General features: G+C 36.0%; 1 pseudogene; it reads right to left on the bottom strand.

Annotated features, from left to right (window-relative positions):
* Positions 1 to 368: 368 nt before the first annotated feature.
* On the bottom strand, positions 369 to 2778 carry LOC117943696 (annotated as a pseudogene).
* Positions 2779 to 14703: the final 11925 nt, after the last annotated feature.

The raw sequence follows: 14703 nt of genomic DNA, 5'->3' as shown, positions 1-14703 counted from the left end.
TGGAGAGGTACTGTGGGCCCAGGGCATGGAGGAATATGTAGGTGAGAAACAGGATTTTATATTTGGTGCAGGACTTAACTGGGAGCCAGTGAAGGTGGATGAGCGTTGGGGTGATGTGCTTCCACGTCTTGGTGTGGGTGAAGACCCTGGCGGCAGGTTTTTGGACATACTGGAGCCTGTACAGGGTTTTGCTGGAGACCCCAAACAGGACTCCATTGCCGTAGTCCATACAGGAGGTAATGAAAGCATGGAGTTTCTAACTCAAACTGCGTAAAGTCTGAAGAAATCATTGTTTAAGAATCTGACTCCATGTAACGGTTTTCAATGTTTTTGAAGTTATACTCCATGAAGTGATTCTTACTGATGTCTCATTTTACACAACAGATGCGTTTTCAGGTACTTCCTGAAAGTTTTGTCCCGTACGCCATAGATGATTGGACTAAAGGATCGTGGCAGGATCTGTATAATAATATAACAAGCAAACAAGGAGTCTGCAAAGTTCATAGGGAACCAATAGAGCAAAGCAGATTTTAACAGAGGATCTGCATACGTTGCCATACACAGCAGCAGCTGAAACCCGTGGAGGAGGATGGTGTTTCTGGCCTTTTTAGCATATTTGCTAGCTGTTTTAGCAGTGAACATGATGTTGAAGTAAGTGAAAAATATAACAAACCAAACTATAACTAGATACACTATATAGGTAATGTCCCTCTTCCTGATAATATGGGGATTACGGAAGACAGTTTCCCTGAGGCAGAAGACTTGGGAATGGAAGAAGTCCACTGGCTCTGTGGCCAAAGTGATGAACAGATCAGGAAGAACTGACAACATGGTGGTCGCCCAGATTAAACCAATCAGCATCAAAGTTCTGTTGACGGTACAGATTTGCACGTAGCGAAGGGGGATGCAGATGGCGATGTAGCACTCCACCGCCATGCAAGCCAGGTTCAGAGGAGTGTTTTCAGTGGCGAAAAGAGCAAGCAGGATGAAAGTGCCACAGACGGAGACCTTTATTTTGTAGAGGGTGTAGCTGATGATGAACAGCATGACGGTCAGCATCACTTGGAGCATGTCGTTGACCACCAGGTGGATAAAAAGGATGTAGCGAGGATTCATGTAGAAGATCTGGGGATTGAAAAATAGTTTAATACCTGAAGGCAGTGATTGTTTTTATTCTACAGTAAATGTAGAAAAGCATTATATGTTGAATCAGCAAATATTGGCTTGATTATGTTAACTTATTGTTTGTTCCATTTCTGACAATCTGTTATAATAATTTATCGATGAATACTTTTAAATCCAGAATAAAGTAGATGGACTCTATAACAATATGTATCACGAGATAATAAAACTTGTAGAGATTAGGCTTGGGTATTGTTTTTTTTTTTTTTTTCAAATACAGTTACTAAAATTATAGTTTTTTTTTAACGATGACAAATAGCCAGCAACATTTAAGAATGGCTTTTTTATTGCTTAATGGTCAAATTAAAAAAACTAAAAGAAAATCTAAACTATACAATTGCTGCCAAACAACAAAAAGAACAACTAGATGGCACAAGGGAATTTTACATCAACAGCTTGAGTTTCTTGAGGTGCACTTGAATGCACCATCATTGTACAAGATGCAATTAAATGCATCTCCATTAGGATCTTTCAGGGTTGTTTGTTATTTCCGACTCCGGCCGTTGTCCACGGTGTCTCAAGGTGCAGCTAGTCTCCTCTGTGTCTTCAGCTGCAGACGGCTGTACGTCCCGGTGTTGGAATCCTTTCCAGTGAAACACAGCCACACGTTAATCTGTTCCGCTGTCATTTTAATCACGTATTAGCCAGTTACTAGATAACGCTAGGCCAACGTTCCCTGCTGCCAAGTGTAGTGTTAACTAGCGACACATGCAGCGAGGCTTCAGTGTCCTGTAACGTCAGTTTCGGAGCATCAGAGGGCAGCGCAGGGATTTCAGTGCCACCCAAATGAGGCAAGGAAATCCATGTTACCCCCTTAGCACGGGGTTTCTGTACCCAACCCTACTCCCCGATTCTTTTTTGTGAGAAAAGTTGTCTAGCTAGTTAGCTAACGCTAGCTTGTTAATTCCACCAAGCTTTCATGCTACAACAGAGTCTGACAAAGTGGTCCCTAATCAGGCGATAGAAACCATGCTCTGCTCGCTGAGAGCTCCACAGACTACGTCCACAGATACAAACTAAATTTGCACCAAATGTATCTCAAGAAGTGCTGCCAAAGTCGAGGCGCACAGACTCGCCACTTAGTGATGCGAAAGAGCCCAAATGGGAAGTTGCAGTAACAGATTTGAGAGGTTGCAATGGTTCTGATGGAAAATGGACTAAAAAATGGCACAAAAAAAAAGGTGAAAGGTAAAAATTTGTAAATAATGCATGTGCAAATTGTAATATGCAGAACCAAAACCTGATCTTGTACTTCACATCCTATTCTACAAGGGCTCACATCAGGTCTACATGCTCTTGCATTTTGCATCATATTTACCTTAATTCACAACTTCATAAATAGAAGTTTCAGGCAGGACTTGGATCTGGCCCAAAATAACTTTGTCTAACATAATTCTTCAGTATATCTTTTATTTATGTTATCATTTAGATAACGGAATATCAGACCTGGTGGTTACGGAAGGTTTGGATGAGCGCTGCATTGATGTAGGTGATGGAGATGCAAAGAACCACGACAATCACATTCTTGGTCACAGCTTTGGTAAAGGAGTCTCGATACTCTATTACCACAGTCACGTTGGCCGATGACCCGTTCATCTCCTGAAGGCTGAAGATCTATTAAAGGAGAACATTATTATTATTATGGAGTTTAAGGTATTGCAGTATAGACTCAACTATATATGTAATGTTGCAGTCCTTAAATTCAAATTCCTCCGAAACCTCTTTTTTATTTGTACCCTACTGTCCAAAGGTTCGGAAACTCTTGCACCAAAAGCTTGGTTGGGTGCAGATAGATGTAAATTGGTATGAAGGGCTTGTTTTTTACATGGAGTACAAAACGCTGTACCATGGCTAGACCAGACTGACAACTGAAAGGGATCCCTGAAAGATACCTCTGAGCACCAGTTGAATAAGAAGAAAAGAAATCAGCTGTCATTGGTCAAATAAACTAGAAGCTTAGCATCAAAATGTGTGCAGATTTTAACAGAAACTGCTTCCTGTTTTAGTATCAAGTGCACAATAATGCAGTCGGTTACGAGCTGTAATTAACAGGCAACGTGTTGCTTTACCAAAGTTCTTCTTCAAACTTCACAATAGAAACAAGTAGGTTAGTCTAGGGGCGTTTGCACCAGGGATTTAGTGCTGCAATAAGGTGCTGGAATGATACTTGTTTTTGTGTGGAAGTAAAATATTCTCAGTTTGCATAATCCGGTTGAAATTCATATTTTTTTTAATTTCCAATCATTCCTTTAGCGTGTGTCATGCAAGTGAGACAATAAAAACAAATGTAATGCTCAAAATGGTCATAGTGTGACATAGGTGATGTCTGACAGAGAAATTCATTTTTATAAGTCTTTTATTTCATATTTCTCTGTAGTAGTGTCTTAAAATATTATAACTTTCATTTATAACTTTCATAACTTTCATAATTAATATATATCCATATCTTGCTTGTCATATGAACTTACATGCTTATGATATTTTATAATTAATCTTAAGCTTATTATTAATCTTATATGCACATTTAACAATACTGTGTTTCTTTCAAACTGTGTCTGTGTTTCTTTAGTCGCTGCTGCCTAACCAGGAGGCCATGAATGTCTCGCTGTTGTAATTCACAGAGATAACCAGTGTCTTAGATTCGAGGTCAGTCAGAGTCAGCCCCAGCAGCCTGCACTTTGCCTTAGTTCTTTTAGGTAGCCATAAACCAAATAACAGATGTCCTGCTTGTTATCTCTGTGTGTCTGACTTTCAGTAAAGGAAGAGAACTGCAGAGATATAGCGGGAGTTTTCAGAAAGTCACGCTGGCGGATAGGTGGCCATTCTGATGTGCTCCCCTCTTGCAATTGTCTATTAACTGCTCATTGCCGTCTGCGTCTCTTTTCTTGCTTGACCGTGTTTATTTAGTGAGGTAAAGTGTCCTGAACCTGACAATGTCACATAGTGTGAAACAGTGCTGCTCATGAGTATAGGAACCTCTTCTAAAGTAGACTATAAAAAGGAATAAAATATTAATCATCTTTTGGAAATTGATCTTAATGCCTTAACTAAAAAATTAGGAAAAATCCAATCTGCAATTTTCTTTGTAAAAGAATAATGTATCTTAAATAGATAAATGTCCTTAAAATACTAGGGGGCATAAGTACATACACATTAATTAAATAATAAGCAATAATTAAAAAATAATAGTCAATTGTTTAAATATGCACACTCTTGTGTAAATCATTATATTCCATAAGTTCTCACTACTTCATGTTGAATCTAAGATATATACCATATTTAATATATGGTATATGTTTACTCATCAACAGTGTTTCTATCTGTATCACATTAATTATAGATTTTCAAATTTAAAACCAGCCTTAATATTTGCACTACCAAAGCATCTGAGGCTACTGTTGAACATTTCTGTCATCAATCATAATTTCTTATTAACGGTACGGAAAAGAGTCGCTCACCTCAGGCTAGGCATCAGGGTGTCAACCTGAAAGACGAAAATAAACACGTTATTTAAGTTAATTTTCACAGTTTTCACCATTTAAAACTCGTAAAACAAGTTGCTTCCGAATGGAAAAGAAGTTGTAATTTAAAGCTTCTGCATTTGGTTTAACTCAAACACGTGTTTGGTGATCAGGTTTTTAAATATTTTAAAATCACAGTCATTGACGGTCCTTTTAACCGTCATGTTGTCCTTGGGTCAAATTGACCCGTTGTCCTATATCAGTGTTGTTTTAAATTCCCCAAAATAACATGATTGATTCCACACAACGCTCTTTTCCAAGTACAAATCTCTACTTTCATTAATTTTGGGGCATCTCATTCAATTTTATAGCATTTGAAAACAAATTGAAGTGTTTTTGAAATAGTATTGACATCATCCATTCCTTTTATTTTAGTCTAAATAATTCCTAATTTCTGCTTTTCTAACTCAAACATTAGGTAGAATTTCCTATAAATGAGGTTTATTGACCATACATTTATTGTAAAGTTAATAAGTTAGTGTGACGTAGTGTTGAAAATGTAAAAACAAAGCGTCAAACATTGAACAAAAGTGTCAAAAATGTTGAAAAAAGGGACAAAAACGTAAGAAAAAGTTAAAAGCATTGGTATAAAGTGTTGATTTTGGTGGGAAGACAACACAAGGGTTAAACAGCAGAAGAAGTCATTTTTTGGCTTTAAAATCAATTATGGAAAATCAGAGTGTCATGTTTGGTCAGCTTGTTTATTTTGAGCTTTTAACCCATTAATATCTACTTATTGCTTCATCCAGAATTGTTTCGGCAATCAGTATATGGATGAGAGAACATCCATATACATGATTGAGAGAATGAGAGAATCACATTAAACATTTACCAATAAAAATGACCCACAAACCAACAATAGGCATGTGCAAGCATATCTTACTTGTGCTTTCATTTAATTTTGTAGACATAAACAATAAGGAGCCAACCAACCAAATTGCAACATGGTTATACAGTACAGTTTATATATCAGTGTATATTTATCAGAACACAGGAACAAGTACAGAAATTTTCAAAGGAACATGAATTAACGGATAAACAGTCAAACACGTTGTTTTAATCGTTGCAGCTGTGACGTATAATAAACCAAATAACTCCATGGTACTTACCTTGGTCAGTGTTTTAGACCCGGGCCCCCACCATGTTGCTAAAGACTTTATATGCAGTTTGGCTGGCAATCATCAGAGGATTCAGGCGTAAGCAAATCCATATTTAGATATCTAGGATATGTTCACGTGCTTGTGTGTGTGTGTGTACATGTTTTTAGAATAATGAATTTAAATTAGTAAATGTACAGTCTTGCAAAAAAAAGAGTGGCATTTCCAGAAATACCCTTGGATTGATTTATTGATATTTGTTTTGAACATGTAGAAAAAAATAAAACATCAGAAAAATAGTAATAAGAAAACAATTAAACAACAAAACAAAATTAATTATTTATGGTACTTAAAAACCTCTATTTACACGTGCAAAAAGGAGTAGGCAGAAGTACAACTCATATACTCCTACTCCTTTCTACCCTGTTAAATTAATTACTACAAAAATAAGTCTACAAAGATAATAAATCTATAATCAATGAAAATATATATTCAAAAGTTCTATTCCCATTCATATATTTACCCATACAACAATATCCAGATGCATACTACTAATTATTCAAAATGTTCAATATGAGCCCAGGTTAATGATGTTATATCGTGTTCTCTGTAATATAATCCCTTTGAACATCTTTTGAAATGGAATATGTTTGGACATTGCTTTAAATAATAATTTAGTTTAGTCTTCAACCTAGTGCCACTGACAGATAAACAGAAACTTTTCCTAATAGTTTGAAAACTGGGAGTCTTAAAATGTGACTTTGCCCTTAATAACCCTTTGTTGTCCTTGGGTCAAACTGACCCGTTTCAAAGTGTTTTAGATCAGAAATATGGATTTCTTTCAACCAAGTTGCCCAAAAATAACATTCTTCAGGTAAAATTAATAAATAGTTATAAAATTGTTTAATTTTATAGCATTTGAATTTTTTTTTTAATAGTTTTCAAACAATATCCGGACTAAACTTCGACATCTACCCATCTGAGATCTACTCAACATCCTCTGATCTTAACTAGTAGTCAAAATTATTCATAATTTCTGCCTTTTTAATTAAAAATGTATGTATAATTTGGTATAAATGAGGTTTGTTGACCATGAATTCCAAAAATAAGTGTAAAACCTGTTATTAAACCAGATCAGGTTTTGAAAAAAAAGCACCAAAAGCTGGAAAAAGTGACAAATAAATCTGAAAAAAAGCGACAAAACATTGGAAAAAGTGACAAAAACAGGTCAGATAATGTTCATGCTTCAGACTGTAAAAATAATGAATTGGCGTCACCAAGTATGTCTTATTAACCTTCATGTTGTCCCGTTTGTCAACGTTCTTTTTAACTACCTAATTGTAATTCCCCAAAATAACATGACTGATTCCACCCAACGCTCTTTGGCAAGTACAAATCTCTACTTTCATTAATTTTGGGGCGTCTTATTAAGTTTTTTTGCATTTGAAAAACAAATGGAAGTGTTTTTGAAATAGTATTGAGTAAAAGTTGACATATTCCAGGCTGTGATTATCATCAACATCCATGTCACCCCCGAGGCGCCGTAAATATTTTATGAGGACAAAATTCAATTATTTGTGTGATTCTCTGACTTTGGTGCCATCGTCAGGTGATCAAATACCAGAAACCAAAAGGGAACACAGAGCATTGAATATCATCGCTGTTGGGATCACAGTGGAATTATCTTAGAACCCCTGCATCTGAATTAGACAATGCCCCCCCCCCCCCCCCCCTTTGTGTTTTTCCACCCTCCCTCGCCTCAAAAAATCCCTTCATGTGAGCACATGTGCTGTGTGTTGTCCTGTGCTTTGTGTTATGTTGTGTATTGTATACTATGTTGCTGTCTGCATTAATCCTGTACGGGAGAGCGTGTGGCGGCGCTGGATATGGCTGCGGCCCGGAGGCTTGCTCTAACCAAACTCAAATTCCTCGAATGTGTCCTCATACCTGGCAAATAAAGCTGATTCTGATTCTGACACTAAAGGAGACTGTTTATCAGTAACTAAAGCCAACATCACCTGACCAAGTATCAGCACCGCTTTGTTTCAACCAATCAGATACCTGCAGCACATCATTCCGTAGATTACTAGATAAAATGATTGTTGCCGTAACTACACTGAGAAAGGGTCAACTATGGTTCAACCAGTTCCAGGGTCTAATTTCCTTCATGGCTGCTGTGAAAACATCCAATAGGAAGTAGGATTTTATTTTTTATGACTGAAACTACAATCTGACTTAGTCTATGCTGTGATATACAACTTACTCTGTGTCTGCGTCCCCCATATTTGTCTTTTTTACTTCCCGCTCAGAGTTGAATTGCACAAAAAGACGCTGCCTTAACCCTCGTTTGGTATTCGGGTCAAATCGACACATTTCAAATTTTTACAAAAAGAAAAATGGTACAAGTTCCATTTTTCTACCTGAAAATCAACGTAATTTCCTTTTTTCCTGTGATAAACATGTATTCCTGACTCAATTCAGAACATTATTCTGGATATGAAAACTTACGTTGTTTCCATAGTGGATTTTTAACATGAATTATAACCTTATGACAAAAAAATGAACCCCACTTCCATGTTTAATAGTGTGCTAGTAGAGACTGATGCATTCCCTAAACATAGATGTTATCTCAGCTGTTGGAAATTGAGATAAAGACAATATTTTTTAATAGATTATGAAGGTAATTATTATGTGTTTTATTTCAGAATTGTTTTTAAAACCCTAAATAAGTCCCGAGTCAATTTGACCCGAGGGACACGAGAGGGTCCCGAAAGTGAAAACAATACAAGGGTTAATCTCTTTTTTTTGTCAGCAGTGTTCAGGACGGGGCCGTCTTGTTTGAAGAAACTTTATTGGAATAATGAAAGGATGAAATCGATCGTGGGTTGCATGTTCTCATTCACTGTGATCTTATCATCCTACAGTTAATTGATACGTAGAGTTTAAGAAGTTTAAAGTCGCAGGTTATGAAGCAGAATTAAAACGTCTAGTTTTAATTGGGTTAAATGAAGATGCACTATGTGTCTGCACGGCTTTACTTCATTATTACTGTTACTCATTCCCATTTTATTCTATGAAGTGTAAACAAATGTAATGTTACAGGGAGATAATGCCGAAGGAATACTATGTTTGAAACCTTGTTTTGAAACAGCTGTTCCTGGAACCTTTTCTTGTTAAACAAAAATTGTGACTTCTTCTGTTTAGCAGTCCCACTCTACACGTTTACCATATGGCGGTAAACTCACTCTAAGCTAGTCTTTGTGTTGCTCTTTCCACAGAAACGACTTCTGGGACCTGCTGACATTATCAACAGTCCTCCGTGTATTCAGTGAGTGAGTCACGCTGCAGGACGCAGAACGAGCACCCGCCTCATCAGCCCTCATTATCAGTAAAGGTCACGCACACTGGGCACCACACACACACACACACACACACACACACACACACACACACACACACACACACACACAGCATCAAAGGGACTTATTAGATGTGTCTTCTGAGAGACTTTCTTATCATTGTCATTGAAAGAAGCTGCAGTGAGAAGGAGCCAGGGGCCTCTTTATTAGCGGTGATATTTAAGGTGATTTGATTTAAATGTCTGTTTTAGTAAACTAAAAACAAATTGCGGCATTCTCAACGGAGAACAGGTGATTAGGTTAGCTGACATTAATAAGGGTGTTTAAAAACAAAAAGAAACACTCTGTGGACGTGCTCTTTATCACCTGCTAATCCACAAGAACATTGTTCCTCACGTGTCTGACATGTTTGCTCTTTTTAAGAACTTTTCCTTATGAACTAATCAACAAACTTTCCTTTTGGAGAAGTTCACAGTTTGTTTGCATTGATCACAACTTTCACAATTTTGCCACTAACGTTCTCTGATAATTTAAGATTGAGACGTCCATTCACTAAAATACTTCATCTGGTTAAAATGTAGTTAAAATCAGCCCAGATCCAACAAGTGTAATGGAAAAACATCTCTTAAAACTGGATAATAAGTCAATATATGGCAGCTTCAGGCAGACAAGCACAACACTGACACTCACACAATTGTAATGTTTTATTTAATGTACCTTTGTATAAAATGATTAATTAATCTGGGTTTAAACATAGTTGGAGACATTTGGGATAATGTAGGTACACAGGTTAACAACATATATAACATATGTTTAATCATTTTAGACACTTCAATATGAAAACTTTACATATACCTTCAAATACATTAACACTGGGCTCTGACAGGTTGTTATAGGATGTTATTTTGTGACTTTCAATGCACGTGATGCATTGTTCCAACTTTTTCATCCAAGATTATTATTCCTTTAACCCTCCATGTTGTCCTCGGGTCTAATTAACAATGAATTTTGTTTTTAATTCCCCAAAATAACATGATTGATTCCACCCAACGCTCTTTGGTAAGTACAAATCTCTACTTTCATTAATGTTTGGGCGTCTTATTCAATTTTATAGCATTTGAAGAACAAATGGAAGTGTTTTTGAAATAGTATTGAGTAAAAGTTGACATATTCCAGTCTGTGATTATCATCAACATCCATTCTTTTAATTTTAGTCTCAATAATTCCTAATTTCTGCTTTTCTAACTCAAACATTAGGTATAATTTCCTATAAATGAGGTTAATTGACCATCAATTCCAAAAATAATTGCAAAACTAAAGTTAATAAGTTAGTGTTACGTAATGTTGAAAACATCAAAAAGTGTTGATTTTCAATTTTGATGGAGAGACAACACAAGGGTTAAACCGACTTAGAGTATCTGCATGTACACAGTACTGATGCAGGACTGTAGCAGAGCTCTCTTTTCCCCAAATATAAAACCTGTGGACAACACTGGGTGGAGTCATTTTGAAAGTAAGGTAACGTAAAGCCAGAGATTAATGTGGCGCTCTAAATGGAGTTTGGACGCTTAATTTATATAAATGAATGTGAATGACACTGAAAGAGAAACTGTTTTTTAGTGTGGATCAGTCAGGTCAGAGCCGATAATCAGATCTGTTCATTACAGCCCAAATAATTAATCATAAAACATCAACAACAACAAAAAATTGTTAAGTTTGTTCCAAAGAAAAACAGACAGAAAGGAACAAACATGTCTTGCATCAGTCTACTGAACAACAAGCTCAAAAAAACAAATCTGATCAATTTTAAGTTCTGTGTTGTGGGTCCTCCGTTGCTCGTCTTCAGCTTGTACAAAATGCTGCTGCACGTCTTTGAACAGGCGCTAGCAAGTATGAGCACATTTCACCTATTTTAGCTTCACTCCACTGGCTGCCCGTCAATTTTAGGATTCATCTTAAAATTCTTTTATTTGCTTTTAAAGCCTTGAATGGCTTATGTATGTGCGTATATGTATATTTATATATGTGTGTGTGTGTGTGTGTGTGTGTGTGTGTGTGTGTGTGTGTGTGTGTGTGTGTGTGTGTGTGTGTATATATATATATATATATATATATATATATATATATATATATACACAGTATATAAATACAGTACACACAGTATTTATTGTGGTTTTATTGTGTTATCTAGTTATTCTGTATTATCATTTTGTGCAGCACTTTGGAAACCTTGTGTTTGTTAAAATCGTGCTATATAAATAAAGTGGATTGGATTGTCTTCCCGTCAATATTGAAAATCAACTCTTTTTTTATTGATGTTTTTTTTGTCCTTAACTCTTTTGATGCTTTTTTCAATGTTTGTCACTTTTTTGGCGTTTAAAACTACGTAACACTAACTTATTAACTTTAATTTGTTGTTTTTGGAATTTATGGTCAATAAACCTCATTCATAGGAAATTATACCTAATATTTGAGTTAGAAAAGCAGAAATTAGGAATTATTGAGACTAAAATGAAAGGAATGGATGTTGATGATAAACACAGACTGGAATATGTCAACTTTTACTCAATACTATTTCAAAAGACTTTTTCAAATGCTATAAAATTGAATAAGGTTAATGAAAAAAATTAATGAAAGTAAAGATTTGTACTTGGCAAAGAGCGTTGGGTGGAATCAGTCATGTTATTTTGGGGAATTACAATTAGGTAGTTAAAAAGAACATTGACAAATGGGACAACATGAAGGTGGATAAGACATATTTTTATTTATGGTCATATAGTCATGTTTTGTTAAAAAGAAAGTTGGAAAGAAAGTTAGACTGCATCGGTCTACTGAGACATTATGCAAAGGTCAAAGTCAGTAACGACTCTAATTTTAAGGCGGTATCTGGTCCCCGCGGAGCTGCTCTTTAAAAACGATCCACAAGGAGTTAGCTTCGTGCTCATTTCCAAAACAAACCTCACGGTCGACCTCCTGAGACCAAACTTCTGTCATCAGGGCACCTGTCGCCTTTCAGAGGCAACTGGAGTTGTGAAGAAATCAACATTGAGATCAGTAACTGCTGTTAACTGTTTTCTCCAAAATTATAAAAACTTGAACAATCCTCTTGGGTTAGATTTATTTATATAGGTCCAAAACTTCCACATGCATTTCTAAGTTTTTCTTTAAATAAATTATTTGGTATTTAAAGACAGTGTTTAATTGGTATTTCATATTTAATTCAATTTAGAATCAAATAACCAAGAGATATTTAGTATATATTATATATTTAGTGCTCAGCAGATCAGCTGAAGAAGAATAAAATGTGACATTTGTATGCAGGCAAACATACAAAATATATCATTTTATGACTGACTGTCAAATAGTGCTGAGCATTTAATCAAAATTTTATTGAAAACGTAATATGGATTGTTATCACGATGTTTGAAAACCAAAACGTCTGGCGCCATTTTTAAAACCCCGGTCAGCTGTTAACCATAGAGAGCTGTTAATGTTAGCTTTGGACCTGGATGGGAAACCAAAACCACCGTGGTCTGGGGAGGACACCAACAGTCTGCTGGCTCTCAGGCTGGGGAAGATCCAGCTGGGTCTTAGATAACTGGAGTAGAACCAGCACCAAACTGGCACCAGAACCAGAACCAACACCTGGTTAGCCTTGGTGGAAAAGACATATGAGACGCAAAACCTCCACAAACGCGCTGCCTCAAGGCCAGGCACGTCGTTCAGAATAGTGTAAAGAAAACAACCAAAATACACATTGAAGTGTTATTTTACTACACATTGCATATTTGTGCTTGTGAAAGAAATTTTACAATCCAAATCTTTTAAAATTCTTGTTCTCAGACTACAAAACCTGCCATCTACTGTGTATTCTGAAGCCTTTTACACAGGACTTTGTTTAGATATGTATAGCCTGATTTATACATGTAAAAACTTTATTTATATATGTAAAGACTTTTTATTCCCAAAAACCATGCATTAGTGCATATTTAATGAGATAATGCCATTTCATAAACCTTGTAATACAATCAAAATAATTGTTGTAATGTCAGTAATCAACTAGGGAAGTTTAGTTTTTACTTAAATCACATGTAGTGTCTCGTCTTTAAAAACAAAAATGTGTATTCTCAAGCGGAAAATGAAACCTGAATTATCAAAGACTTCCTTCCTCAAGACAAAACATCAATCAAAAGTGAAAAGTTCTTTTATTGCCTTCTGTGTTGTAATACATCATCTGAAAAAATACAAAAAGGTAATAATAATATACAAAACCATACAGGCATTCAAATATAAAGGGGTATACATTTGTGGTGGTCTTTTGTTTTTATACAAAACTACAAGAGAAAGACAACCTACCAAAGTTATGTTGGTCGTTCATTTAAAAACAGGGCCCTGTGTGGCCTCTCGTTCTGAGTAACTAGATAATGTCAGATGTTACTGATGATATAAAGGACCATTTTGGGGCAAAGACAGACTAAATAATGTAATGTGAACCACTTTTTTGTCTATTATTGATAACCAGACTTAGGGCGCCGTACGACAACATCTAGAAAGTGCACATTAGAGAACAAATTTGATCAACAAACGTGAGACCATATTTATGTTGAGTAAAATACTGGTTCCTGTCATATCTGGTTCATCACATTCTCTCTGTCATCAGACCACAGCTTTAGTGAACACTCGTACTTCTAACTTCTTATCTTCCCTTTTTGTTTTAAATCTAAACCACTTTCCTCTTCATCGGTCCTCAGACCTGGGATCAAAACTAGTTTAGGTTTCAGAACTAGTTTATACGGGGAAACAAGTAATGATTTTGCATGAACATGACCTGAGCCAGTTTAATATTGGGAGTGGTAACAACACTTCATTTTATAAAATCTCTTTTCTCTAAATTGCTCTTCTGCTGCCGTAGAAAAGCAAACAAACCATCTGCTATAAATACATCACATTTAACAAACCGTACAAAACAGATCAAGTATAAACGGCAGTAACCGAGTAAAGATGTGTGGCGATGAATGAATACTGAGTGTGATGAAAACTTATCTACAGTAGATTGATTACATCTAGTTTACAAAGATAGCCAACATGCCTGCAATCTCCTTTGTCTCAAAATTAAAGGGTAAATTTGGTATTTTTCAACCTGGACCCTATTTATATGTTTTTGTGTCTAAGTAACCGCTGGGATAAACAACAATCTATATCAGCGTGAAACGCACTTCATTCAAAGTCGACAGAAACAAAATAAAACCATCAAAAGCCGTCTTGCTTCTTGTTCTTTCTGCTGTTGCAAGAGTCCCCAATCTGGTAGGTAAATAGGTAAATTAATTTACCTATTTACATGTATAAAGGCTGTATACAGGCTCAAAGGAAATGAAGTCTGGTGAGTTTGGCAATAGCGATTTACAGGATGTTTCTGCTTAATCAAAAAGGATCTTATTCTTTAACAAAAGGTCCATCTCTGTAGGTTTCCTCTCAATAATGCTGCCAGACACTCAGAATAGTAATCTGAGCAAAAACTGAACTTTTAGTGAATTGAAGTTGCCG

Source organism: Etheostoma cragini, chromosome 4, assembly GCF_013103735.1.
Source record: "Etheostoma cragini isolate CJK2018 chromosome 4, CSU_Ecrag_1.0, whole genome shotgun sequence".
NCBI classification, from domain to species: Eukaryota; Metazoa; Chordata; class Actinopteri; order Perciformes; family Percidae; genus Etheostoma; species Etheostoma cragini.
This window is presented reverse-complemented; position numbering and strand designations above follow the sequence as displayed.